Here is a 27,820-nt window from a genome sequence, read left to right as displayed (position 1 = left end):
ACCTGCATTAATTTCAGCAAACAGTTAATCTTATTACTAATAACAATAAGGCAGGAGAGACTGAGCTGAAAGGGATGAAGCAATAGATATGAAGAGATTGAACCTTTGAGGAGGGGTCTAATCTGTGAAGTTTCTGGCAGGGGAAAGGGGGATCACAAGTACAGAGGAGGGGGTGACCATGTAAAGTAGAAAGATCTCTCTTCCAGCAAGAATGAGGGAAGGAGAACAGGTGATAGCAGGACCCCAGATGTGCAGATGGAGCAGGGGCTGGCTACTGAAGGCATTTCCCACCTGCAGGCTTCACTTTCCCTGTGACCTTGCCCTTGTCTTTCCTCATGATCAAGCGCACTGATCATTATTGCTTGTCTTTTCTTCCATGTTGGACTGTAAGCTTCATGAGGACAGGGCCCACATCTAACTTGCTCAGCTCTGTATCTCTTGCTGGGCACATAGTAGGTGCACAAGGTGGTGAGTGCTGGGATGGAAGACTGAGGAAAGCAGTAGAAACTTGGAATGGTTGTGGAAGGGATTGGGAGATGGAGCTGACAACTCAGGAGAGGATTGTCAGGTATCCCAAAGAACCTGAGTGAGTGTAGGCTCCTCACATTTGCATGCAGCAGTGATCCCAGGGGTTATCAGAGGCAAACTGGGGGCAGGAGTGCAGAAGGCTGACCTCTGGTTTTATCAGACAGGTAAGGCAGGGACCAGGGAAGAGGGTATGTGTTGCTCACCTAGTCCAGGCTACATGAGGGGCCCACATAAACAGAGGAGGAAGCTGATGGACAGGGAAAAAAAGAGAGACAGAGAGAGAGTCAAAAGCCTGAATGACTTGACAAGGGGAAAACAAGGCACAGGGGGTAATTGATTGTGGTGGTGGGCTACTGTCAGGTTGGATTCCAGAGAACCACAACAGAGGATGACAAGATGCAGTGGTCGCTGATGTGGCTGATCATCAGAAGGTCAGATCCAGTTTCTGGACCCATTTCTGGAGTTTCTGATTGAACAGATCTGGGACCTGGAAATCTACATTTTAAAGCTTCCCAAATGGTGCTGATGAGTGGCCATCCTTTGGGAAATGCTAAATCCCCAGCATTTAGGGTAGAACTGAGGGTGTGAGTGAAAGCATGGAGTGGTGGTGATGCCAATGTGCCTGAAAAGGTTTAGGAAGCATGTGGGGCATGGATGGCGGATGGGTTATTCACAAGGACACTGAAGTCCCCTGGGATGGTGGCAGGTCTTTGCAAGGTGGGGAAGATCATGATTCAGGTGGTGCCAAAGCCCTACATGAATGGAGGGGCGTATTCACCACCACAGGGATGATGAGGAGAGGGTATACTGGCAGCCTGGATCTCAGGTCATGACAGAGCAACTACATCCATGTGAAAGGATGAAGCTGAGAAAAGAAGCAAAGTGCGTTCTCTGGAGCTACCTCCATTCCCACAGAGCTACCAACCAATCCAAAAGCACTCACCAGGTTTCTGCTCTGTGCCCACCCCTTTGCAAGACGCCACGGGACTCTAGGATGAGAGAACGTGTCTGCCACATCAAGAACTCAGTATCTTGTGAGGAAGAGATGGTGTGTGTGTCCTGCCCAGCTCTCAGACTGTGTTTTAGCCCCAGCAAAGAGGAGCTCTTAGCATGAGACACCTTGCAATGCTTTGTGCAGTTTTGGTGTCCAGTGGCAAAAGTGACAGAGCTGCAGAGAGCTGCAGCCCATATTCTACATCAGACCTATCCCCATCTGATACCCATATCGTGGTAACCTTCAGAAGCATCCAGAGGAAGTGCCCTCAAAATGGACAAGGGTGCTCTAGGTTGGGTATGGCCGACAGCTTCCAAGGGAGGTCCCCTGAAGCAGCCTTAGGTGCACAGCACATGGACAGGTGGGAGACAGGGCAGGAGAAAGAGAACTGGACAGGCCCATGTGGTGACTGCCGCATGAGGCGGCATTTGGGGGGAATCTCAGAGGCACTTGAGAAGACTTTCCTGGTGGTCCTGCTTGAGCTGCTGGAGAGTCAGATAGGGTGTGTTTGTGCTATGCGGGGGCCTCCCCTGCAGACACTGTCTGGTGAGCACCCGGGACACTGGGATTACACACTCTATATTTTTTCTTGGTGGGCCGCCTGCATCCCAGTCACCTGCTGGCTTATTTAAAAAGCAGATTCCTGGGCTCCACCCCAGACCAACTGCATCAGAAGCTTTGAGTAGTGAAAATAAGCAGCCCGCACTTTAAACAAATCCCAAAGGGAGCTTCATAACTAGACCCACATTTCTGAAGCACTGCCTTCTCCTGACTTACTGGCACCTCGGAGGAAAGTATCATCAAGCCATTATCCAGATGAGGAAACCAAAGTTCAGAGAGGTTAAGTCCCTGGCCTGGTGCCGTACAGCTACTAAGTTGCTGAGTCGGCACTTAAAGCCAGGTCTTTCGAGTCCACTGCAGGTGTTCTTTCTATCACTATCCTTCTCTCAAAGAGGGAATAGATCACTGGGGGATCTGAGAAGTAAGGTCCCAAGGGACCATGTGGTGGGGCCTCAACCTGGACTGGCCTGGGAAGCTGAGCAGGATCTAGAGGGGAAGGCAAAGGCATCAAGGGCTTCCATTTCCAGAGTGTCTATGGCATTGAGCACGGCACTGTCACCACACACACATGCAGTCTTGTTTTATCCTTGCTTCAGCCCTAGAGGCTGAATGTTGCTGTTCCCCTGTTGCGGGTGGGACAACCGACACTCAGAAGGGTGACATCTCCTTCTGTGAATGTGTCCAGCAAGTGAAAGAACGGGGGTGGAAACTCAGTTACCCCGGCTTGAAAGGCACATTGTTTTCTACTATAGCGGCAACTTTCCTTTTTTAAAGAGCAGAAGCCTCTCTTCAAATGAAGTCTGACACAGGATCCCAGGATGCCAGAGAGGTGGGACCGAAGCCAGCTGATGGACCTCCCCATCCCCATTGCTAACACCGAGGCTTGTTTCTCCACAACCACAGCCCACATCACCCACCTTCCAAGCAGAAAGGAAAATACACCTGCACGAAGCTGGGAAGCGGGGCACCAGGATAAGGCAATAGCAGGGGAGCTCTGGCCGGGGTGGGCCAGGCGCCGAGGCCCTCCCCGACACTCCAAATGCAGAATCAGCTTTGGAGGGAGGGATCCCTGTTTCCCCAGGTGACCCCACAATCAGGATGGCTGCTTCAGGAATGTTTCCAGCTTTGGGCCTTGAGTCTAATCATGCCAACCTGGCCCCTGCCGAGTCTCTAAAGAAATCAGGCAATGGGTCTGACAAGTTTTGAAAGGCTTCCATTGCTCTGTGAAACATTCTTGCACAAGTACCTTTAGGAGGGAGTGGCATGCGGTAGGTTTCTCAAATATCTTCTCCTCTTCTGTCTAAGGAAGGAGGGAAGGGGAACAGCGGAGAGGACAAATAGAGTGGTGCATAAAGTGTGTGCTAACTCTGAAAAAAAGGAAAAAATTTCACAACTTTCCACCTCCCTGCAGCCGCTTCACCATGCCGAGGCCGCCCGGTTCTCTTCCGCCTGCCTGTTCTTACCTTCTCAACATCTGGAGATCCAGGAGTTTTCCCTCCTCCCAAGATGCCACTTTCTGAAGCCAAAGCCAATGGTACGGCAATCACGACCCCCACACCATCACAGCTGCCCAAGCACAGGCTCCCCTTCTGCTCCCACCACAACCAAAAGGATCAACATTCACAAAGGAACAGTGTCTAATGCTCATTCATTGCCAGTGTCATTCTTTTCATTCCTAATCCACCCCAACCTGGGAGCCGTGGCAGCCTGGCCTGGAGGAGAAGTCTCCAGGCGTCAAGATGTGGCCACAGCCCCCTCAGCACAGCCTCTCTGAACATCGTCCTGCTCCAGCTATGGCCCAGCTGTGAGGACTGGTGGCTATGACACAGAAAGCCCCTGAGGCACCCTGGCCTTCACCAGGCTATAAACACTGTCTCTATCGCCCTCCCAGCAGCGGACCAAAGGTGAACCTGGATGTGACCCCGCAGAGCTTGAGGGAGAACCAAGCTGGTGCAGGCTGTCCCCAGGGAGGCCCTCTGGCCAGCATGCCTGGCTCCCCTCCCTGCCCCATGCCCTCCCACAGGCCCAGCCTTGGCCACTCGCAGCATTCAAGAATGCACGAGCCAATCCCTTGTGGCAAAGGGGAGGAAGTAGAGCCAGGGACAGATTGTTATAAATAGGCATGTCTGACTGAGAAGGTCACCGGCCAGGGCAAAACGTGCCAGCAATTCTACAAGAGAGAGACAGACATAAATTATCTGAGCATCTTACAAGCTCTCTCTTTCTCGGGATGGAGAACAGGAGTGAGTTCCAAGACAGGGCAAGGGCAAGGAGGTGGCCACAGACATCCAGCCAGCAGCTGAAAAGGCTCTTCTATCGAAGAGGCACTTGTACGTTGCATCTAGTTCTTAAAGAGGCTGGCTTTTCTTGGCACTCACGAGAGACTGGGGAGAGACCCAGCTGGAGAGCTGGAGAGCTGGAGGGTCAAAGAGGCATAGTGGGCCCCTCCTAGCCCTTCTCTCTTTTCTAGCCCGTCTGCTCCTCAGCCTTGTCCTGCACCCAGCCTAGTGTGTCTCAGCATGGGGAGGTTTTGCCCTCTGTCCTTTCCCAGGGGACATCTGGCAATGGCAAGAGACATTGTGGTTTCTCTGGACAATCAGGAGGGGGTGCTACTGGCATCTAGAGGGCAGAGGCCAGGGCTGCTGGTAAACATCCTACAATGCACAGGATAGTCCCCCACAACAAAGAACTATCTGGCCCCAATTGTTAACAATGCCAAGGTGAGAAAGCCTGGCCCAGCCCCTCTCAGGAACCCACCCCACCTCCAGACACCCTCCTCCTTCCCGTTCATTTCCAAGGGCCCTGTCGAGGCAGCCGGAGCACACAAGTACTCATAGCTACGCAAATAGCAACTCCTTATTTGCTGTGTTTGCTCAGCCAATATTGACTTTGCAGCCTAACACTGGTGCTATTGAGCCAGGGTTATTCTCAATATTGTTTGAGCAGCATTAGAACAGCCTGTGATAACCGGCAGCAGAACAGGAAGCTGCGCCTCCCTCCTCAGTCCCCCCTGCCCGTCGCCGCACCCCCTCCGTGGGACGCTCCTGTAAAGACAGAGGAACCTGTGTGCTCATGGAGTCAAGCGGACCTAATGCCCACTCCTCCGCTGAGCAAACACACCGAGGTTAGAGAGGGAGCGTGCTCTCTGGCTAAGTCAATACTCCAGGGAAGTTGGAGCAACTGAAAAAGGTTACTTGGGGAGGCTGTCCTTTGGGGTGGGGCCAGTGAAAAATGATGGTGAGGCAGTTCCAGGCTATCAGCCAAACCCTGCGGTTGGGCTCTGCAGGGAAAGGCCTGCAAGGACTGGAGCTCAGGGGCTCCAGGTGCCCAAGCAAAGAGATGGTGACTCCGTCAATCAGCCAAGTACCCAGTAGGTGGGGGTCTAGTAAGGGCCAGTCGCTTACTGATTGGGACCAGAAGCTTAGAGTAGGAGGGCCCTGTGGATAAGCTAGTGCAGCCACCACGTGTTCATGAGGAAGACCTGGAAAACTAGCCTCTGCCTTGGAGCTTGTCTTACCAGCGCTGAGTGTGAGTTCACAACTGAGCACAACCCACTCCACGGGAAAGCACTCTCCCTGCCCACTGGGAGATGCCAACATCGACTCTGCCACCGTGAAAGACAGGCCTTAAAATTTAGCCCTCGAGAGGGACTGCAGTGACCTCCATTCACATCCGGTGTGAGGATGGGTGGCAGGGTCTTTCTGAGAGTCTCCTCGGAGGGACAGAGGGAACAGAGGAGAGAAAGGAGTGGCCAGGCCTGCACAAGCCCCTTGGGCAAGCAATAGAAGAGGAAGTCCCATCTCTTGCATCCCAGAGCTCACAGTCCAGGGGGAGAACCTGGAGGCACAGCAATGAAACCGTGCAACCAGCATAGAATCAAGGCTCCCGTGTGAGTCTAAGGGGAGTCATGAGCACAGTTGTGCACAACCTGCCCAACCACACCCCGCAGTTCTGCAGTGAGACCAGACAACTCACGGAGTATTCAGAGACGAGAAATCCACATGGAGTAATTGGGGCGGCTTTTCCTTGCCCACAAGTACAGCAAATGTAGGCTTAGCCGTACATTTGGATCTGGGCCCATGCCGTGTCTCCAGGTCAATATTAAACAAGTTACCAGGATCATCAAGGGGGCATTCTAAAAATTAGCTCCAGCCAGCCCTAGTGGCCTGGGAGTACCAAAATGGTCATTTGCTAAAATTGGCCATTAACATTTTCTACTAACTGCGCTCTCCAAAGACTTGGAAAACGAGGGGGAAAGTCCTTGGAAATCAAGTATTATGTAGACCCTTATGGCAACCTGGACTCCAACCTTCAGAAGCTATTCATTTTTAAAAATACATGGTGGGCATTTTCTACATGTGGTTGAATATTTCATCCAACAGCCAAGTCATTCCAGTTTTTCCCACAGCAGACATGTTAGCCAACGTGCTGCCTGCTCAGTCAGTGCCTCCTTTCCAGACCACCCACAGGAAAGGTCCCTGCCGCCATGTTTATCCGCATTCATGTACCTCTCCCTGGCTGCAGCTGTTGGAACAGCGATGGACTCCTGACTGAGGGGAGGCACCCCATTGGCTAGCCATTGACCAATCAGATTCTGTCTCCCGGGTCTCTGGACTTAGATTCTTGGTATTGGACCTATAACCTGAGAGATCATGTCCAGATTTAAATGAATAAGTTTAAACCTTAAAAAGGCAGAACAGCCGGGTGTGGTGGCTCAGGCCTGTAATCCCAGCACTTTGGGAGGCACAGGCGGGTGGATCACCTGAGGTTGGGAGTTCGAGACCAGACTTACCAACATGAAGAAACCCCGTCTCTACTAAAAATACAAAATTAGTCTGGCATGGTGGCGCATGCCTGCAATCCCGGCTGCCCGGGAGGCTGAGGCAAGAGAATCTTTTGAACCCACGAGGCAGAGGTTGCACTGAGCCAAGAGCGTGCCATTGCACTCCAGCCTGGGCAACAAGAGCAAAATACTGTCAAAAAAATAAGACAGACAGACAGACAGACAGACAGACAGACAGACAGAAAGAAAGAAAGAAGCAAGGAAGGAAGGAAGGAAGGAAAGAAAGAGAGAAAAGGCAGAACAGAGAAAGCCAGTCTGCAGAGAAAAAAAAACAGAGAAACACAGGCAAGAAGCTAGGAGAGTCTCTGATAACTTTCCAGTACACCTTGAGCCTCTCATGGGTCTGGTTGTCATCCCTGCCTTTGAATTCGGTGAGATTCCTTATAGACGTCCAACAAAATCATTATTATTACTGAGAGCTAAATTTATAATACTTCTATTTCTTGTAACCAAACAATTATCGACTGAGACCCCTGTTAAGACATCACCTACGTGCTGCACTGCACTTGTTCAATACTGAGGATCTCACCTCTTCTTCTTGCCCACCTTTAGGTCTAACTGGACCTCCTCTCTCTCCTGGTATTCCTCTGTCTTCATTTTTTTAGTGCTTCCTTTCAGAGTCTCAGGTAGTAATAACCAAGCAGTGTGCCCCAGCAATCAGCAGATGAGTGAGCTGTGTAACCTAGACACCATGTTCCACTTAATGGTTTGTTTGCTCAGCCTACTTCAAAGGAGGCTGTTAGCCTATAAGTCAATAATTAGTCATTCAACAAATATCCATCAAGCTATGGCCCAACCCCAGCAAAGATATGTTAAAAAAAAAAACAAAACAAAACAAAAAAAACTTTTGAAGAGCAAATATAAGCCTTTATGTACGGTTGACTTAGCCGTTTCTATTTTCCTTTCACAACAGAGGAGCAATGTTGATGTGCTACCAGTCCTAATACAGCTAGAAGTTATCAGTTACACCAATGACCCCATCAAAAAGAGAACTGTTAACACAGGCCCAGCTTTTACTTTGCTTGCAGTGGTGGGGTATTAGCTAATTGTTGCCCATTAAGAGAAACAAATAATCCCCAGTGAATTGCAAAAAGAAGTGGAAGTGGAGCTGAACCACCTGTAAGATGAGGGCTTCTCTTAGCTGCTCACAGCTGCCTGACCCAGTCACAGAAGAAGACGTGGAGGGGATTCATTCCATCTTACTTTTATTGGGTTTCCTTTTACTATGTGAAATCAATCTCAAGAAACATCTCTCATCCCCCTAAACTCTATCATTGTTCTACTCCTCAATTTTAGTATCACTACTGTAATGATAAGATTATAGCTACTACATAATAAGATTAAACATTTAAAACCATCTAACAAATCATCCATAAGCTTACCCCCATCATGCAATCAACAGTCTTCTTTTTTTTTGCACTTTACCTCCGGAAGGTAGAATTTTCACAGACATGACCCTAGCATGCATGTCAGGTTGTAATTTGCTGTTTGATCTTGGCTGACATTTTTTCATGTGTAAGCAATATTTTCTAGGCTCATGTTTCCCACTCATGACCTTCACCCCTTCCAAAGCTCTACCCAATTATGACAAGGAATTCCCATTTTTCCCTCCTCTATTCTCCAGCTCTCCTTTGGAGTGCCATTTGCAGAACTGCATGGGGGTTGCCTCACTGCTGTCCACAGGGCCCACTGACAAACCAGGCAGTCGCTTTTCCCCACCCATGGCCACCCCTGCGGCCACCCCTGTGGCACCCTGCCACTTCTGTGTGAGTGTTCCGCCCATGCCCGTCACCCATCACACACTCTGCTGGGCACCACACACCGCCTCCCCAGGTACTGACGTTTCCTCAGTGTGCTCTTGGCCTTTGCAGGGGCCACAGCTCTCATTTGCCTCCTTGAACACCCAGCACCTAACACAGAACATAACACAGAGCAGATGCTAAAAAATATTGGATGAAAAAATGAGTGAATAAATAAACTAATGCTTTGTGGATGGACAAAGGAGCCATAAAGTCCCCTGGCCTCCTCTTTCTGCACCTGCTTCTCCTTCACCCACAGCGCTCTGCCACCCTTGCCAATGTATATGCTTTGAGGACTCATTCCCTAAACATCCATCTCAGGGCCTACAATCTGCACACACAAGAAGGGCCAGGCTGCAGGGACTGGGAGTTGGTTCAGTTTATGTTGTCTTGAATCAGAGAAAGGAGCATCCCAGGACTTTTCCCGCCGTCAGCTGTTCCCTCCCACTCTTTCCTGTCTGAGCTCTGGCTCTCCTCCCCATCTCGCCATGAATTCTTCCCATCACATCGGGGCATCTCCCTTCTCTTGCTCACTTAAAACAGGTAGAGAGCACCTGCTGTGTCCCAGATGCAGACACATCAGAGGAATCACTGTCCTCAAGAAGCTCACAGTCTGGCAGGTCACTGAGATGAAAATAAATGCAGTAATATGATCTTACTGAGGAGAAGGCTGAGGAGCCTCGTCACAGAGCATAAATGGCATCTCTAGCTGTGCACATGAGTAGTTTATGTGCCTCATGGGCTGAGGTCCCTCAGTGGCCTGCAGTGGGGTCTGATGTTCTAGTTTCAAGGTGTCCCTTTGGGTTAAGCATTGCCCTCTTCTTGCTACTGCTGTCAAAGGTGAATCCCCACCTTCACATCCCTCAGACTCTAGGATATGAAGCTCTCTGCCCTCTCTGGAAGGGTTAGGGTTGCACTAGAGCATAAGCTTGCTGGCAGCTGGGGAAGGAGTATTATTGTGAGGAAGACATAGGAAGACAGCTTGGAGGCTCCAGTGACCCACTTCCCCATGGTGAAGGTCAGCTCTTCAGAGGGTGAACCAGAGGCAATGGCTGACACACCCAGGTCGCCTTATGACTTTATGCCCTGAAAGACGTCGGAAGCTTCATTCCCGAACCATCAGCAGAGCTTCGAACCTGTAAGGGAACCTAGAGCTCTCTCTGTTTGGACCTGCTCAGTTTTACAGCTAGGGAAACTGAGCCCAAAGAAAAGAAAAATGAGTGGGTCTCTCCCTTAAGATTCCCGTAATCGTGCATTGACTCCTGTTTTGCAAAATGACACTGGAACATGTGTACCTCCCTTGATCAAATAATTCCACTTTGAGAATCTATCTAAGGAAATAATCCTAAGCACAGAAAAAGCTTTGGGCACAAAGACAGGTTCATCACAGCATCGTTCAAACACAAAGTACAAAATGAAGAGGGAACAGACCAAGTAATTCTCCTCAATGGAAAACAGGTTGCAGTCTCTCCACTAAAAATTATAACTCAGTTCAACTTTTTAATAAGTGGGAAAATTCTAGTATGATATTAGAGTGGGGATTGATGCAAATTTTTACATGAGCCTATGTGAAAAAAGCAACTGCATAGAACTGAGAGTGAACAGAAAAAAGTTGGTTTTCCTGTGTGTTCTGCTTGTTCCTTGTGTATTTTTAAGCAGTTATCATAGGTAGTGAGGTTATAAAAGAATATCCTCAAAGAGACTTTCATATTGGAAAAAATTAAACTTCTGTTTTTTAAATTTTATTTTTATTTTGTGTGTGTGTGTGTGTGTGACAGGGTCTCTCTCTCTGTTGCCCAGATTGGAGGGCAGTAGCACAATCACAGCTCACGATAGCTTCCAACTCCTGGGTTCAAGCAATCTTCCCACCTCAGCCTCCCAAGTAGCTGGGACTATAGACACATGCCACCATGCCTAGCTAATTTTTGTTTAAATAAGAGACAAGGTCTCACTATGTTGCCCAGGTTGGTCTCAAACTCCTGGCTTCAAGTGATCCTCTCACCTTGGCTTCCCAAAGTGTTGGTTTTACAGGCATGAGCCACTATACTCCATCAAAAATTTGATTTTTAAATGAAGATATTGAGGAGTCAACTTACCAAGAAAGAAAAGGTAGTTGCTAGCAGCTGGGGCAGCCTGTCACAATGAGTACAAAGGCCACTATCAGAGCCACTCTTTCCTCAAATGATCCCTTAGGACTTCTGCTAGACCACCAAATATTCACTAGGATGTAATCACTCAAAAAGATTTGCTAAGCATTTACTGGCACTAACAGCGGCAGGCACTGTTTTGGTTGCTGGAGATACGGAAGTAAACAAGGCAGATGGGATCCCTGCTCTCACAGAGCACACAGTTTAGTAAGGGAGGCATTAAATGATTCTGGCCATAATTATCATGAACTATGATAATTATGAACTATGACCTATAGTTCATAATTTATCATGAACTACAAGGAGTCCCCTATCAATTGGGATTGGGTTTGGTTGCCAGTAACAGAAATCCAACTATAGTGATGAAAACAAATGAAGGCTTTATTTCTTCCATAAAACAAGTCTAGAAATGGGCAGCCCAGGGTGGGAACGATGGCTCCCACAAAGTACTCAGGGTTTTCCTATCTTTCTGTTCTCATATTCTTAGCGCACAAGCCCAAAATAGGTGCTGTGGCTCCAGTCATCACATTTGTGTTCTGGGTAAAATGAAGGAAAGGTCCAAAGAACAAAATGCAAAGAGAAAAAATGAGTTGACTCCTTCTCAATTTCCTGGAAGGCTTACTCGGCAACTTCCTAGCTGCCCGGAAGGCTGCAAAATGTGGTCTTTTAAGTGTACATATTTCTTCCTCGTTAAATCAGGAGTTGTTACAGAAGAAGAAGGTAATCATGGACATCAGGAAGGAACCAGAAATCTGCCCCAGAGGATGTAAGAACAAAGCATAGGGGGATTGATTGAACCAAGTCAAGGTTAAAAGTCAAGGCTGTAAGAGTTCAGCTGAGGCCTGAAGGCTACATGAGATTGAGACAAGCAGAGGGGTTGGGAAGAATTCTAGGCAGAGGACAATTCTGATATGAGCTCAACAGGGCAGCAGAGAGAGCTGTGGAGTGGGTCAGGAGACCTGGCTATAAGTCCGGGCTGTGCAGGAACATCATGCTCCTTTCAGATCCTCTCCAGCTGTAAAGTGAGAAGTCTGCACTCAGATCCTGTGAAATATTTATTAGGACCTCTGCTAGGCCATGCTGGGGCAGGTAGAGGGCACGGCACTTTATGCCACAGCCCCATTCTCTTAGGGCGTACATACAAGATGGAGAGAGGAAACTCATACTGTTTGGAAGCTGTAAGGAGAGAACTGGATCAGGCACAGAAACTAAGCCCCCAAGGAGGGTTCAGAGTTCATATCTGGACACCATCAGGGTCAGACATGGCCTTGCATCCATCTGGGATGTTCCACTGCCGGGCCAGCATTCTCCCTGCAGGCACAGAGGTAATGGTTGCACACATCCCTGAAGGCCTCTCCTTGGACGTGATTCTTGATGAAGTCGCGTTGTGGGGCTGGGATGGTGGTGGGGGAATGGGGAGAAGAACCACTCACCGAGCACGTTCTGCAGGTTCATTTTCACAACTGCTCCATCAGGTAGGCAGTCGTTATTCCCATCTCACAAATGAGGAAGCTGAGGCTTAGGGAGATAAAGTGACTTGTCCACATGATGATTCTGAGTGACTGTGAAATATTTATCAGGACCTCTGCTAGGCTATGCTGGGGCAGGGAGAGGGCACAGCACTTTATGCCACAGCCCCATTCTCTTAGGGCATACAGACAACATGGAGAGAGGAAACTCATACTGTTGGAAGCTGCATGGATGAGAGGATGCTGAGGGGAGTCCTCAGAAAGCCCCAAAGCCTGTGACTGCGGAACTTCGGCCAAGCATCCCCTTGGGGCTCAGTTTCCTCACTGTAAAATGAAGTCACCTTTGCTGTGCTAATGACAGTCGTCACAGCTCCCATGCATCCAGCGCCTACAACGCTCAAGTGCCTTCCCCTCCGCATTGTTTCATCTCCACGACAACCCAGTCGTCGGCCCCAAGTTTACAGACAAGGATTGGACCCCAAGTCCCTCCATGGCTCTGACCACCGCCAGGGTCCGCCTCTTGAAGATCCAGAGAAGACTGTCCCCTGTGCCAGGGTGGACATCGCCCCCGCTTCCCCTTGTCCTTGCCAGGCATCCAGAGCAGGGCGGGCATGTAGACGTGCCCCTGGCTAGTGGACCAACTGCGGGAAGACACCAAAGGAAGCCTGTCACATTATTACTATTCAGGTCAGAACACCTCCCTGTGTTTAGACAAATTACAATCCGTAATTAGTTGCCATCACAGTGCAACAAGCCCACTGTGGTTTCAAAATCAGTGACTGCTTTATTTAGCTACAGCGGTTGCAGCCAGGGACCACTGGGTTCTGCGTCAAAGAAAATATCTGGGCTTTGGCTTTCCAAACTTCTCTTCTCTTAGCCAGTCCCCTCCCAGTTCCACATGCACACCCCTGACCTCCACCCTATGCCACAGTCTTAAGCCAGGGTCTCCACACCCATCCTTAAACTCTGAGTTCTATAGTTTGTCCTTCCCTCTCTGTGCTTCCAAACCTATCCGTCCTTTAAAGCCTAGCCTGGGGTCTCCTCCAGGAAGGCCTCCTTGACTATCCCAGACCCACCAGCCTCTCTCACTTCTCCACCCGTATTGCTTTTCCATGCATTGGCTCACTAGCTCTCACACGGGGGCTGGAAAGAGAGAAGAAAGGGAAGGTAGGCTGTGGAATAGGAGAGAGAAAGATGTGCTGCAACTCCAGCCTTGGCACTGCGTTCCTGTGCTCTAGGGAGGAGGGAACCAGGGGGAAGGGGAGGGAGGGTTGATAGAGCCAGGTTAGAGTATGCTGCCTGCTCTGGTGTGGGAGAGTCTTGGCAGAGCTGGAGCTCTACATTCCGGAGGATTGTGGAGGAGAGGCTGGAGGTGTGGCATTGGGCAAAACCAGGTTCTTTCATGTGAATCTGAGCTAACAGTGATTGGCTATCAAAGACTCCTTTGATATCGGCTTTGCAAAGCCAGGACTTCCAGAACATGGAGGGGCAAGGACACAGCGTTCACAAGGTGCTAGGACACATTCAGCAGCTCCCTCGCCAAACATTAGAAGAAATGTTGGATTTTTCTTAAGAAAGCACAACTCCATATAATTTTGCTCAATAGACTTTTTAAACAGGAATCTAGTGATGATGCTGAATATTCAAGGCTTAGGATCCTTGCTACTCTGAGAGATGGGTCCACAGTCAGCCTGGCTCATGGAGGCTCAGGACAGGCAGCCCAGAGTGGAGCGTCCCAAGAGAAGCTGATGTTTCCGAGAGGTTTCCTTCTCTCTCCGTTGCCTAGAGAGTGGCCTCTCCCACATTGCTGTCTCTCAGGCTTTCAGGCCCAGGACTCCCAGCCCTGGCTCCAGGACAGAAATCAGGCATTCTGTTTTAGTCTGCTGGGGCTGCCATAACAAAATACTGCAGAATACTGGGCAGCTTAAACAACAGAAATTTATTGTTTCCCAATTCTGAAAGCTGGAAGTCCAAAATCAAGGTTCCAGTGGATTCCGTTTCTGGGGAGGTGCCTTTTCCTGGCCTGTATACGGCTGCCTCCTCACTGTGTTCTCACACGGCCTCTCCTTGCCAGGAGCACACACGGATAGAGGGAGAGATTGCTACTTACAAAGGCACTAGTTCCATCAGCTCAGGGCCCGACTCTTATGGCTTTATTTAATGTTAATTATTCCCTTAAAGGCCCCATCTCCAACTATAGTCACACTGGGGGTTAAGGCTTCAACATATGAAGTTTGATAGGACATAAACATTCCAAACTCTATCTTATCATAAACCCCTTCACAACCTTCCTGGTAAAGTAGCAGTCCAGGGACAAGATTATTATCCCATGCAGCAGATGACAAAAGAGACCCCCGAGGAATGGGCCACTCATAGAGGCACCAAGCCAGGGTGTGATAGAGAAGGAGTACCGTACTCTCGTGATGCTTGCGCCAGTGCTTTTCCACCTCTGGGTTCTATCCTTCTTCCCATCCCCATGGGGACCAGTTTTAGCTGCTTGTCCAGTGACTCCACTCAGTATGGCACCTAATGATGGCTTAAGGCATTGTGTCCGGAGTTGGTTCCTTCCAGTGGGTTCTTGGCCTCACTGACTTCAAGAATGAAGCCAGAGACCTTCCCAGTGAGTGTGTTACAGCACTTAAAGGTGGCACGGACCCAAAGACTGAGCAGCACCAAGATTTATTGTGAAGAGTGAAAAAACATAGCTTCCACAGGATAGAAGGAGACGCCAGCTGGTCGCCCCTGCTGGCTAGGGGAGGCCAGCTTTTATTCCCTTATTTGTCCCCACCCGTGTCCTGCTGATTGGTCCATTTTACAGAGCACTGATTGGTCTATTTTACAGGGTGTGATTGGTCCATTTTACAGAGTGCTGATTGGTCCATTTTACATGGTGCTGATTGGTCCATTTTACAAACCTCTAGCCACAGAGCCCTGATTGGTGCGTTTTACAATCCTAGCTACAGAGTGCTGATTGGTGCATATTACAATCAATATAGAAAAATTCTCTAAATCCACACCTGACCCGGAAGTCCAGCTGGCTTCACCTCTTGGCATCAGCAAATGTCCAACATTCTAGACCGAAGGCATGCACTGATGAAGTGGGTCGAGGAGTTTCGGGTTACTTCCTGGGGTCGGAGCCACCTCCTCTTGCAAAAGTCAAGTTGAACTAGCTTCCCCATAGCTCCCACATTCTGTGGTCCCATAAAATGTTTCTAATAAGGGAGAAGTGGGGCACAAGAAATTCTATGCAATATTCATTTCTTTTTTTATAAGTGTAAGGTCAAAGGACTGGTAGAAAAGGACCAAAAAGGCATATCCACTGACTCTAGTGAGGTGGGGGCAGAACAAGTGCACTGACCTCTGAAGAAACTGAAGGCCAGAAAAGGGTTGAAGAGGTGGGGTTCCTGGGAAAAGTCAGAGAATTGGAGCTTCTCAGTTCCCAGCCATGCCTATGAGCTGGAGACCCATGCAGTCCAGCTCAGTCTGCCCTCACCCTTCGACCTGGGCAAGCAGGTAAAACACGAGCCAGTCCCTGGGGCAATCTGGGAGCTGTCACCTGCTCTGTCTGCAGGTACTGGCAGGGGCTTGCCCAGGTTTGAGCGACCCTTCTCCCTGGAGGGCCATGTTACCTCCAGGCCTTCTTCTTGCATTGCACACGCAGGCTGCCAATGCCCAGGCCAGCCATTGCCCTGATGGCAGATGGGACTGGCTGAGGTCCTCACAGGGTTACCTCCTGAGCTGTTCAGGCCTCCCCCAACCTTTATCTGCTTGAATCGCAGTTCCACCACTCCCTGCAGTCCCCCAGTCATCCCAGCCCTCGAGCTATTTTCCTCCTCCGAGGGCCTACAGACCTTACATTCTGTGTCACCCAGGCTGTCTGCTGTTCCACGTCATACAATGTTTGCCAACTGACTGATTGACTATAGCCCCCAGAGCAGAAGCAGAGACTTGGCTAGGGGACAGACTAAGGAGGGAAACATCAAAACAAGCCGAACTAGGGAGTGCCAAAATAAGAAACAAGAGGGTCCTCCGGCAGACATTCGTCGTCCCATGCTCTCCTGCCTCCAAAGAGACCCTGAACCAGCTTTGATCGTTCATTCATTTTAAAAAATGTTTACCAAGTGCTACTACGTGCCAGGCACGGTGCTAAAGGCTGAGATGCAGCCATGAACAAGCAGACACAGCCTCTGACTTCAAAGTGTTTATAGACCAGTAAAAAGGGCAGACATTAACCAAATAATTACCCAATGAATTAATTAACTGCTGTTAGAATTGATGCTGGGAAGAATAAGTAAATGCAGGGTGCTAAGACCAAACACTTGTCAGTGGGAGCATAGCTGTGGTAGAGTCACCAAAAGTTCAGAGAAGAAGTGATATTTTAGCTCAAACCTAAAGATGGTCTTTAGTAGGGAAATGGGAAACTGGAAACAGCCTGCACAAAGACCCTGAGGCAGGAAGAAGCATGGAACATTCCAGATATCTGGAGATAGTCAATGCGGTTGGAACTCAGAGTCACACGGGTAAGAGGAGGCTGTGATGAGGCTGAAGCAGCAGCAGGGACTTCCAGGCCAGCAAAGAACCTGATCTGGGCAGGTGGGGAATCCAGGAAGTGTTTCAGCAAAGAAGGAGCTCTCTGCTTTTCAACCTGGCTATGGCGATTTATCGTCCTGGCCTAGACCATCTCTCTTCTAAGCGGCAGCACACATAGAGATTTGCTCTTCCTCTCTGGAAGTCAACCCAGATTAACATCCTGCATCTGCTCAACTCCATGAATAATGACAGCGTTTTCCACCCACTGTCTCTTTTCATACTCACAGAACACTCATTGGGTAGATGTCTTTAGCCTACTTTGCAGATGAAGACGTTGAATCTACTAAGAGGGAAAATCTAGAAATTTTAAAAGTACCACATATTCCAAAGCATATGAAAACATTTGGGATCAGTCTGCTTTTCTGAATTGCCTGTTCATAAGTAGGTATAGGCATAAGGTTAAGTAGATAGACATAGAGACAGAAATAAATAAGAAATGTAGGGAAATCAAGGGTTAAAATAACTCAAGATCTTAAACTACTGGTTTGGACTGACTACACATTTTATCCACCTATGTGCTGGCTATAAGATGCTTCTAAACTAAGCTTCAAAGTCTAAAATCTAATAAATATATAAATAGATCTTTTCACCTGGAAATGCTATTTCAATATCTATTACAACTTAAATTAAAATGATAAATAATAATAATAAGTGGATATAAGTCCTAGATCACAAACTCAGGTTTGCAAGAAATGTCCCTTTCTTTCATTCCAATTACCCCAGTGCATGGTCTTGAACCCCCTTAGGGCTAAGGTCTGGGCCTCCACTCCATTAAAAATCTATCATTGCTGATGTCTGTTCGTAAGAAAACAGAGAGCCAGGTTTGCAAAAAAAAAAAAAAAAAAAAAAAATGAGAAGATAGAAACTGCATCTGAAAGAAAGACTTACTTAAAAAGCAGAGAAGAGGCAGATTCAGGGGCAGAGGCTGAGAGATGGAGCAAGCCTATCCTTTCTATATAAAATATTGAGTGCTGGAGTTGGGCTCAGCATCTGAACTTTGAGACTCATGCAAAATTCTGTAACCAGAACTTCTATGCAAAGCCACAGGGAAACTGAAATTTAGAAAAAAATCCTTAGTCCTATGGCAAATTAGTCACTCAGTGAATTGATCGTTTGGCAAATTGGCTTTTAGCAAATTGATTTTGGGTGTTTAGGCCTGCTCCCGGAAGGCTATCCACTAGCCAGTGAAGTGTGAGGAGCCTGGTGGGTGGGAACACTTCCCAGAGCAGGTCTCTGTCCGTTGCCAATCAGGAGAGGGGCCTCCAGGCTCAGTGGAGCCCCAGGAGGGTTCATAGGAAGCACCCTTTGCCCACAGACAGTTGTCAGGAAGTCCTACAGAGTGTGACTTCCACAGCTGTGCAGAAGCAGAGCTAACACATGCTCTATTCCAGGGGCTATGTTAGGATCTTTACATTTAAGAATTTGTGCAAAAAACTGAAGCTCAGAAGCAAGAGACAGCTCCCCTCTGATCCATACAAGTAAAGGGTAGCAGGCCATAATCTGCCTGACTGCAGAGGTCATGGAGCTTCCCCCCATCATGTTGCCTCAAGCACACACCAATAGCTGCTGTTTCTATTAGGCTGTATATTTGGCAAAGAGCTATGCCCAGGAGGTGTCTCTTTGGACTTTCACAAATATCCTGAATATGAGATTATAAAGCCAACTGTACAAGTGAGGAAACGGAGGCTCAGAGAGTTGATGTGCAGATTCTGCAGGTAGCCCTCATCAACAGGTTCCTATGTATTTTTCCAGAATAAAAAAAATGGAGCCTCTCCTGAGATAAATGCGCATAAGATTTTAAAAGAAATACATAAATGGATTTGGATTCACACTAACACATTCTTCTCTGCACCTTGCTTTTTTCATTTATTAAACCATCACTTAAATTTTTTTAACAATTGTAATACATTCTATAATATGAAAGTACCATAATATATTTAGTACATATCAGTAATATCATGCTTAATTGTTATTAACATAAACATTATGTATTGATCCTATTGTATAACCACTTTTACTGAGGAATATTTCAGTTGTTTGTAGATTTTTGCTATTGCCTTAGGTTTTCTATAACGTTTCCAAAGAATATATCCCAAAGATTTTGTGAATCTCTAAATTTACTAAAACCAGCATGGTGTGGTTTGAAAGTCTCTCCAAAACTCTCACTGAAATTTGAATGCCATCATGACAGTATTAAAAGGTGGGATAATTAAGAGGTGATTAATTCAGGTGGGCTTCATCCTCATCAGTGGATTTATGTTATTATCGTGAGAAAGGATTCATTGTTGCAAGAGTGGGTTGTTATAAAAGTTAGTTAAACTCTCTTTTGCTCTCCTGGGCTTTTGTGCCCTTCTGCCTTCTGCCATGAAATGACACAGCAAGAAGGCCCTTGCAAGATGCCATCCCCTCAGCCTTGGCCTTCCCAGTCTCCTGAACTGCAACGAATAAATTTATTTTCTTTATAAATTACCCAGTCTGTGGTATTCTGTCATAGCAGCAGAAAATGGACTAAGACATAGTATAACACATAATTTATCTCATATAATAAAATATATTTTTTTTTATTTCAGATATATACCTGAAAATGATGGCCAGGCACAGTGGCTCACATCTGTAATCCCAGCACCTTGGGAGGCCAAGGCAGGTGGATCACCTGAGTTCAGGAGTTCAAGACCAGCCTGGCCAACATGGTGAAACCCCATCTCCACTAAAAATACAAAAATTAGTCAGGGTTGTGTTGTGCATCTGTAATCTCAGCTACTCAGGAAGCTGAAGCAGGAGAAATTGCTTGAACCTGGGAGATGGAGGCTACAGTGAGCTGAGACTGCCCCACTACACTCCAAAGTGGATGACAGAGTGAGACTCCATCTCAAAAAAAAAAGAAAAGAAAAAGAAAATTTTAAGTTACCTCAAGTTTCTATTTTCTGGCTTAAAATCATCACTTTCTTATTCTTCATGGCCTCCTCCTCCACACTGCTACCACAACCCCAGCAGTTGGCTTTCTTGGTTATCATTTCATGAGTTTGAACATTTGAGGGCAAATTGGGATGAGATACTGGTCAATGGACAAGACCCTTCCTAGGCCAAATCTCACTTTCTTTTATAAGCCTCAAACACCAACAACACATTCCACTTCAATCAGTTTACAAATGGTGGCATGCAATAGACCTTGAAGTCATTTATGGGTAGTTAAACCTCAAAGTTTAAGCTGAAAAATCCAACCATCGCCTGCACCCCAAAATCTTCTGCCAGGCTGCCCAAATCTGAACATCTGTGGATGCCTGCTGACAGATGGCGTGCACCTGTACAGGGACTTGCACTAGAACCATGCCCATCTTAGCCCTCCATATTGGCTGTGGCCCAGAAGGCTGGTGGGATCATTGAAAAGCCACTCAGGTTTGAGGAGGCACCATCCCATTTTTTATCCACTTGTTTTTTGTTTTTTTGTTTTTTGTTTTTTGTTTTCAGACAGACCACACACTCTCCAAGGCTTCCTCCTATACTGATGCTTTGTGATCGTGAAACTCAGAGTCATTTGGGCTACAATCTTTATGAGGTGTAACAGAATACAGTTAAGACAAGAAATTGGCAAATTCTTACTGGGGCAAACCACTCAGCAGGCAGTTCGATGGAAGGAAGGATAAGCTAGGAATGCACTCCAGTGGCTATCCCTCTGAGTGTACCTCTCACACCCCAGAAGCATGCTTTAGAAGAAGGAGAGAGTGGGATAGAGCCCAGCAAGGTGAGCACCATCTGAGTAACCGCATGGACCCCAGAAACACCCACACTATGAGCCAATGACCCAGGCAACTACTCCTCACACCTGAGGCCAAACTTCCCCATCCCCTTCTTGGAAACACGTGATAGCTCTGAGGACCCAGGAAGGAAGAAAACACCTTTCTTCTTCCCTTCAAGGTGCCCACAGTCCAGAGACAGGCAAAGACAAAGTATAGATCCAGACAATGCTGGGATAGAGGGGCTAGCGTTGGGGTGGGCAAAGGGGATGGAGTGAGTGGTTGATTGGTCTGGAAGTCCCCTGAAACTGCAAGTGTGATGATAGAGCAGATGAAAGCTGCTAGCTCCTGTTCTCTTCACCCAGCCTGGCACAGAAAGAATAAGTCCAGTAGGGCCTCCTTGTGTGAGGGCCTGCGGCATCAGGGATTTGTAGATTGCTGGAGACTTTGCCTTTCTCTGTGCTTACTGTTTTGCTGCCTGGTGTGTTCACCTTCTCTGATTAGTGATAAAGCCCCCATTATGCAAACCGCCAGAGTGCTTGTTTTTGGGAACAGTGAGGTGGGTGGTGGCATGCTGAGGGGCTGCTTTCCTTTCCCCAGCCAGGCTCAGGGGCAGATCCCCACTACGAGCACCATGATGGGTGAAAGGGTTAATGAGGAAGCTGCAACAGGCTGAATCCTCAGAACCTTTAGGGAGGGAAGAAGAGCAGTCAGGGATGCCCGCCTGGACATGGGCTTTAATCTGACTCCTGGGCTTCTCCCCAACTCTCCTCCAGACCAGAGCTGTCTTATTTTATTAACAATTCAGAAACAGTGCCTACAACAGACACTCTTCACATCACCAGAAGCCTGGTACCTAATAACTGAGGGACGTATGAGTGGCACAGAGGTCACTGTACCTGCTAGATCTGATACACCTGCGTCAGATAACTGCCCGATGAGGTCAGTGATCATGAATTGACATCAGTGGAAGAAGGGGAGGAGGACATTATCTCATGACTCTCACTTTATCTTCACCAGGCACAAAGGGTAGGTATTAAGAGTCCCCTATTGCAGATGGGAAAGTTGAGTCTCGGTAAGGTTAAGTACCTTGTCCAAGTTCACCCACCCGAGTTGAATCCAAATATTTTATACTCAGAAGGCAGCTGCATCCACTGAGCTGTCTGATGATGGTCTGCTAAAGCTGCCCCATGATTCTGTTGCACGCACATCTCAGGACAGTGACCTTTGCCCATGTCAATGGCCAGTATGCCGTTGCTGTCAGACAACAGATGAGGCAGCCTCTGGAATCAACACTACAAAGCAAAAAACAACCCTTGACCCTACTCACTGTAAACTCTTCCCTACCACAACAAAGAGGGTAGGAAATTCCTCCCATCACAGAATTCCACGCACAGAGTCTACTGATTGTAGTGCAAAGTCAGGGCTAGTGATGACCCCCAGCTTAGGGCACAGATGCCCATTGACCCATCAGCTCTACCCTTCTCTTTCTTCTGCAGACAGTGGAGGCAGGAGTAAAACAGTCAAAAGCAGGCTTTTGTTACAAAGTCTGTCCACTTGCTCTGCCCTGAACACTTAGCATTTTGCAATTATAGCATCTAATGGATGCTTCATCATTTTTTGCTAAATTAGTACATGTGTGAATGAGAACGAATGAATGAAGAAAACTGGCACATGTAAAGCACTTCCTACTTTTCACATCACCTCTGCATCTATTATCTCATCTTATCCTTCAGATACTTCTGTGAATGTAGTGTTGGAATTCTTGCTTTACAGATGGAAAAACTGAAGCCCAGAGAGATGATTGTTTCACACACGATAATGGCAGAGCTTGGACTAGGATCCTAGCCCAGCACTCCTACTCTGGTCCTCCTTCCCTGCGATGGCTGCTAACTTGAGAAAAGATCTCCAGCCTCCCAATCTTGCAAAACCAGCAGCTTAACGGCGAAAGGCACAGCTTCCCTAAATGCCCAGCTCACTACCTAAAGGTGACCGGTGAAGCTGGGGCTACTGGAAAGTCCCCAGAGAAAAGGAGCTCTCTTGCCCCCAGGGAGCACTCATGCCTTTCCAAACAGACCTCAACATTTGTCCCGGGTTAGATCAGAATTTCCAGATCTGGATGAGAACTGGAAACTTCCTATCCATTACCTTTCTGATTCTGACTCACTTTAGGGGCTGGGAGGTGGGAGAGGTGAGATGCTCAGTCCCACCTATCTTCAAAACAAAAAGTCTCTTCAACCCCAAAGTGGGTCATTCTAGAAACGTTTACTACACATGTGTTATCCTGAGCACTGAACACTCAGCGCCGAGCTCAGAGCCATGCCGTCGGGAGTGGATGAGGCAGCCTGCCTCTCCTGCATCAGTTTCGCAGCCGACACCCTCCTCTGCCATTCTGCCATTGAACTTGGGCCAAGGGCACCAACCGCCTTCCTGCCAGTGGTCAGACCAAGTCCTGTCTGACTTAGTCTGCGCAGCACTCAAGCATGTTACCTGCTCCTTCTCCACAGTGCTCCTCTCAGCCTCTGTCATACCCTGCCCTCCTAGCCCCTCTTATGCCAGTACCCAGGTCTTGCATAGGCCTTCTTCCTATCTCTATGCACTGTCCTTTAATCACACCATCTACATCACAGAGGTTCAAATGCTGCCTAATGCAGATGGTGCCCAGGTTGATTCTCCAGAAGAGATCTCTTTGCCAAACTTGACACCAAATGCTTGTTGGACGTCCTTTCTTGAGCAGCCTTGGGCATCCAAACCTTAGCATCACCACAACTAGATTCACATCTGCGCCCTACACCATATCTGCTCCTCCTCTGCACATCCTGGTGAGCAGCAAGTGGTCCCGAGCCATCAGCCATCTAAGTAGGAGCCCAGGAGTCAGCCTCGCCTCCCCCTCCTCTTCTCCTCCCTCTCCTCTTCTCCTCCCTCTCCTCTTCTCCTCCCTCTCCTCTTCTCCTCCCTCTCCTCCTCGCCTCCCCCTCCTCCTCACGTTGTTCTCATGGCCATCGAGTTGGGTGGCTTCCATCTGCCCAAGGTCCCTCAGAGCTCTGCCTCTACTTCTGTTGCCCACCTCCTCTTCTCTTCCTACGACTTCCAGAGAGGAGGTGGTGCAACAGCCTCCTCTCTGGTCTCCACACCACCTACAGGATGAAGACTCCAAGGACCTCCATGACCAAAGTCCCGCCTTCTCCCCAGCCTTGTCTCCAGTCTCCTGCACTTACTCCAGTGGTCCCAAACAGTCCTGATCCCAGAAGGGACTCTGTCCTCTCACCTGCCAGCCTGTATGTGGGTGTTTCCCTCAGACTGATGTGCCCTTTCCAGAAAGTTCTCTCCTAGCCTTCCACCCCCATCTAGAGAATTCATACTGCTTTTCCTCCAACTCAGCTCAAATATGGCCTCCTCTGAGAAGCCGGCCCCATGCGCCTCCGGCAATGTTCCCATATGAGCCAGTGCAGCCAACATCAGAGCACTTGTCACCCTGAATTGGCAGGCCTGAAGCACATATCACAGCCACGAAACCCGGAGCCCTGCAAGGACTGCATTCTGTGCTCACACTCCTCTGTGTGCCTAGCCCCTGGTGATCTTATGGCCAATGGTGAGCCTCAGTGAATGACTGAGTGAATGGGTAGTACAGGTAGTGGGCTTGGTGGAATAAAAAGACATCCATCCACCAGGGACTGGAGGTGATAACATCAACAAGTCAGGGGGAAAGAAAACAACAAAACCCATCCATCAGGCCCCAGAGGTTTACAGGCAGCTAGAGAGAGACGAGTCTCTCAAGACCAATAACAAGCCAGGGCAGCTTGCAATGAGCTCCGCAGCACCCTGGTGACCTCCAGAGCTCAGAAAAACAGGGGCACTGGGGAGAGCAGGGGAAGCGTAGGAGGTGGCCTCCTCCCATGCTACCACCTGACCTTCCAGGGACTGAGCAGAATGGAGGTGGAAGGACTGAAGGAGATACTTTGCTTAGCCAACCAAACCCCGCTCAGAAGTTGCCTCCAGAGCTCCTGGGGTTCTTGCTGGGAAGAACCTGGTGCCGCCTTTTAACCAGGGAGCCTGAGTGCTGGCAGTGGTGAGGGAAAAGGATAACAAAGGCAGCAGAAAGAGGCATCCCCACCCAGCAAACAGCCAGGTGCCAGGCAGGTGTTCCCCTCCCCACCCCAAGGTGGGTGCCTGCAGTGTCTACATGCTTGTCTTTCTGGAAGACAGGCCCTACTAGGGCTTCAGAGTCAGGCCTGACCTCCTGCCCCCACAGGAAAGGGCCAGAGCCAGGAGCACCTAGAGAAGTCAGGGAGGGCAGAGATGCAGGTGCACAGGCAACCTCTTCTGTTTGACTTTGGGCCAACTAGGGTTAGGAGTAATGGACTTAACCTGACCTTGGTCTTATATGATCCAGAGAAATGTAAATACTGAAACACAGGTCAACAGTAAAGCAGCAGGTGCAGGGAAGCTAGCCACTCCTGGCAGTGTCATGGTCCAGCTAGGAACTCCCAGTGACCCAAGCTTCCCCCACCTGTCCCTTTTACCTTACAGGTAGCCCCCTCCTCCTCCTTCCCATCCCTACCCCAGGACCAAGCTGTCTCTCTCTTCCTGACCAGCAAAACTTGAATCTTAGGTTACAAACTCTGGAAAGGGCTTAGAACTCGGCTGTCCCAAAACCCACTTTTGCAGAGGAGGAAACGGAGGCCCAAGGAAGGAAAAAGACCTAGTGCAGATCATGTGGCTTCCAGGCTCCTAGCACAGAGCTCTTTGTACTGACGAAGCTCTCAGATCCTGAAAACATCTGCTGTTAGTCCCACCCTCTCCAGCCTCCATACTTTCCCTTTCCCCAAAAAAACAAGGGCTGCATTTTCACAGAGTTGAAAGTAGGGTGCTAAATGGGAAAAAGTATAGTGGTGGGATTTGAGGCATGGAAGAGGAAAAGCCGCAGGGGATGGCCTGAAAACACTGCTGTGTGCTGAGTCAGGCTATCTGTGCCTGTTCTGCTGCATCCTGGCTCCTGGCTTTCCTCCACACCCCTGGGCCTGACAGATGACAACTGAAGGCGGGGCCAGCCCAAGAGAGAAAGGGCCAGAGGAAGTTATGGTGGGTGTCCTGACCTTGGTCCCTAGATGTTGTCTGAAGCCTACTGAGGGGTGAGTCTGCATCTTACAAACACTTGTCCACAACCACAGTGACACAAAAGAGGAGCGGGCCCTGAGATCTCTCTCTGTTGTAGGTCCAAATGCTACCCGCCTACAATACCAGTATTACTGATGCCACCAACCCCCATGATGGCACCAGGATGGGGAAGGCAGAGACAGGCCTCTGGTGCCCTCTGCTGTTCAGCACTCCTGTGCCACAGCCTGAGGGTTGGCACCGTGGCTGGTAGGGGGCACCCAGGGAATGTCTCCAGCCCCTGGGGTTGCCCCAGCTTGTAGCAACCCTCCATCTACTTCCCAGAAGGATCCAGGAAATGTGTGACGCTGAAGCCCTGGCTAAGGCAACGCACCCGCCAGATCACCCAGGGTGTGATGGAGTAACAAACAATCCCCAACATGAAATAGCTCCAAACAAGGCAGGTTTATTTAGCTGGACAAGCTCTGTGTCCATTCTCTTAGAACCAGGTTGAGGCAGCAGCCACCACCAGCTGGAATGATGCTGGCTACAGTGACTGAGAGCAAGAGACTGAGGGCCTCGCACAGAGGGTGAAGCCTTCCACTCACAGCTTGCTGGTCGGATATATCACACAGCCCCACCCAAGCAAAAGAGGCAGAAAGTGCTCTCCCACCAGGTGCTCAGAAGTCAGGAGCTGGGGACACTGAGAGGGCACATTCCTGACTACTGATGGCTTCCGGCTCATTCTCCCTCCTGCAAGCAAAGTACCTCATCCCTCCGCAGGGAACGCAGCCCTAAATCCCCCTGGGAGCAGCATCGTCCTAAGGAGCAGGGTCTTGGGGTGGTGTGTTGGCATCCCATATCAGCAGTGAGGGGCAGTAATCCCTGCTTCACACAGATGTGGTGCCTCTTGATCCAGTGACCTGCAACCTAAGAATCCCAGTTTTCTGCTTCCTGCTAAAATTCAGTCCTCAGTGGTACAGCCAGGGCTAAAGAGTGGCAAAAAACACACCCAGTAGGAAAGTAGGAAAATGAGAGTCATATCTCAGGGGATACTGCTCCACGGAAGCCCTGCCATTCCTGGGCAGACGTTAAGGTTACCCCTGCCCTGGAGGTGGGCATCGTCCTTGATCAGGCAGCTCTGGTCACTCCCCTGGGTATCTCTCCTCGTTGGTTCTCTCTGTGCCCTGCTCCCTTCCCTGTCTGTCTGGCTGCCTCCGTTTCTCCTGACTTAGCACCTTGGGCTGTGTGTGGCTCTATAATGGCCACCTCACTCTTGAGTCTCCCAGACTTCTGAGTGACTCCAACTTAGGGTCTCAGTTCCAGTTCCAGACACAGAGAAAGACTCCCATTTCACTGGCCTAATTGATTATTCAGGACCACACAAGTCACAGTTATGTCCAGTTTCTGAATGGGCCATCTGAACAGGGGTCGCTGGAGAGACCTCACGCTGCCTGCACATCTGATGGCGTGGGAGGAGAGTGTGGGCACAGCCATGAAGGATTGTTTTCTCTGAAACACAGACTGTGGAGTTGCCCTTGAACGTATTTTGAAGACACACAATTTTGGAGGAGGAAGTGAGGTTTGGCCTTCCCCACCCTCAGATTGCTCATTACTTTCTTTACTCCTCTGAGTCTCAGTTTCCTCATCTGTACAGTGGAAACAACAAAAATCACAGTCCTCATCTTTCTCTCTCGCTCACTCTTGTGGGCCCTCATGCCCCTGATGGAACCAGTCCTGGTTCCTGGTTGCCTGAGCTGGGTTCACAGTCTGGACTGACCTGTGGCCTGCCTCTCCAGAAACATTTGCGTTTGTATAGAGAACTGTTGGGGACTGACAAGGCAAAAGGATCAATCTGTAATGGCGAAATATGAGGCAGAGAGATGCCAAAAGAGAGAATACTTTGGTAGGAGGGAGGGAAGCACTCGAGATCTGCCTGGATAAGAATTCTAATCTCTGCTGCTGACTGTTCAGTTCCTCCTTCATGGGAGAAATGAGTCAGGCCTATCTTGAATGACAACTCTTGTTACCAGAATTCTCGGGTCATTTCTAGGGAAACTC

The 27,820-nt window shown here is 48.9% G+C and overlaps 1 long non-coding RNA gene across 1 annotated transcript in view; it reads right to left on the bottom strand.

The window, feature by feature from the left end:
* The window catches only part of LOC105531145, a 113,069-nt gene extending 105,506 nt beyond the window's left edge, over nucleotides 1–7,563 (bottom strand). The window contains exon 1 of the long non-coding RNA XR_001004747.1: nucleotides 7,456–7,563. This is a non-coding gene — a long non-coding RNA (uncharacterized LOC105531145). The remainder of the gene's footprint in view (nucleotides 1–7,455) is intronic.
* Between the last annotated feature and the right edge of the window lie 20,257 nt (nucleotides 7,564–27,820).

This window comes from Mandrillus leucophaeus, unplaced genomic scaffold (genome assembly GCF_000951045.1).
Source record: "Mandrillus leucophaeus isolate KB7577 unplaced genomic scaffold, Mleu.le_1.0 Scaffold12, whole genome shotgun sequence".
Classification (NCBI taxonomy): domain Eukaryota; kingdom Metazoa; phylum Chordata; class Mammalia; order Primates; family Cercopithecidae; genus Mandrillus; species Mandrillus leucophaeus.
Note: the sequence above shows the minus strand (reverse complement) of the source record. Positions and strands in the feature narration are given on the sequence as shown.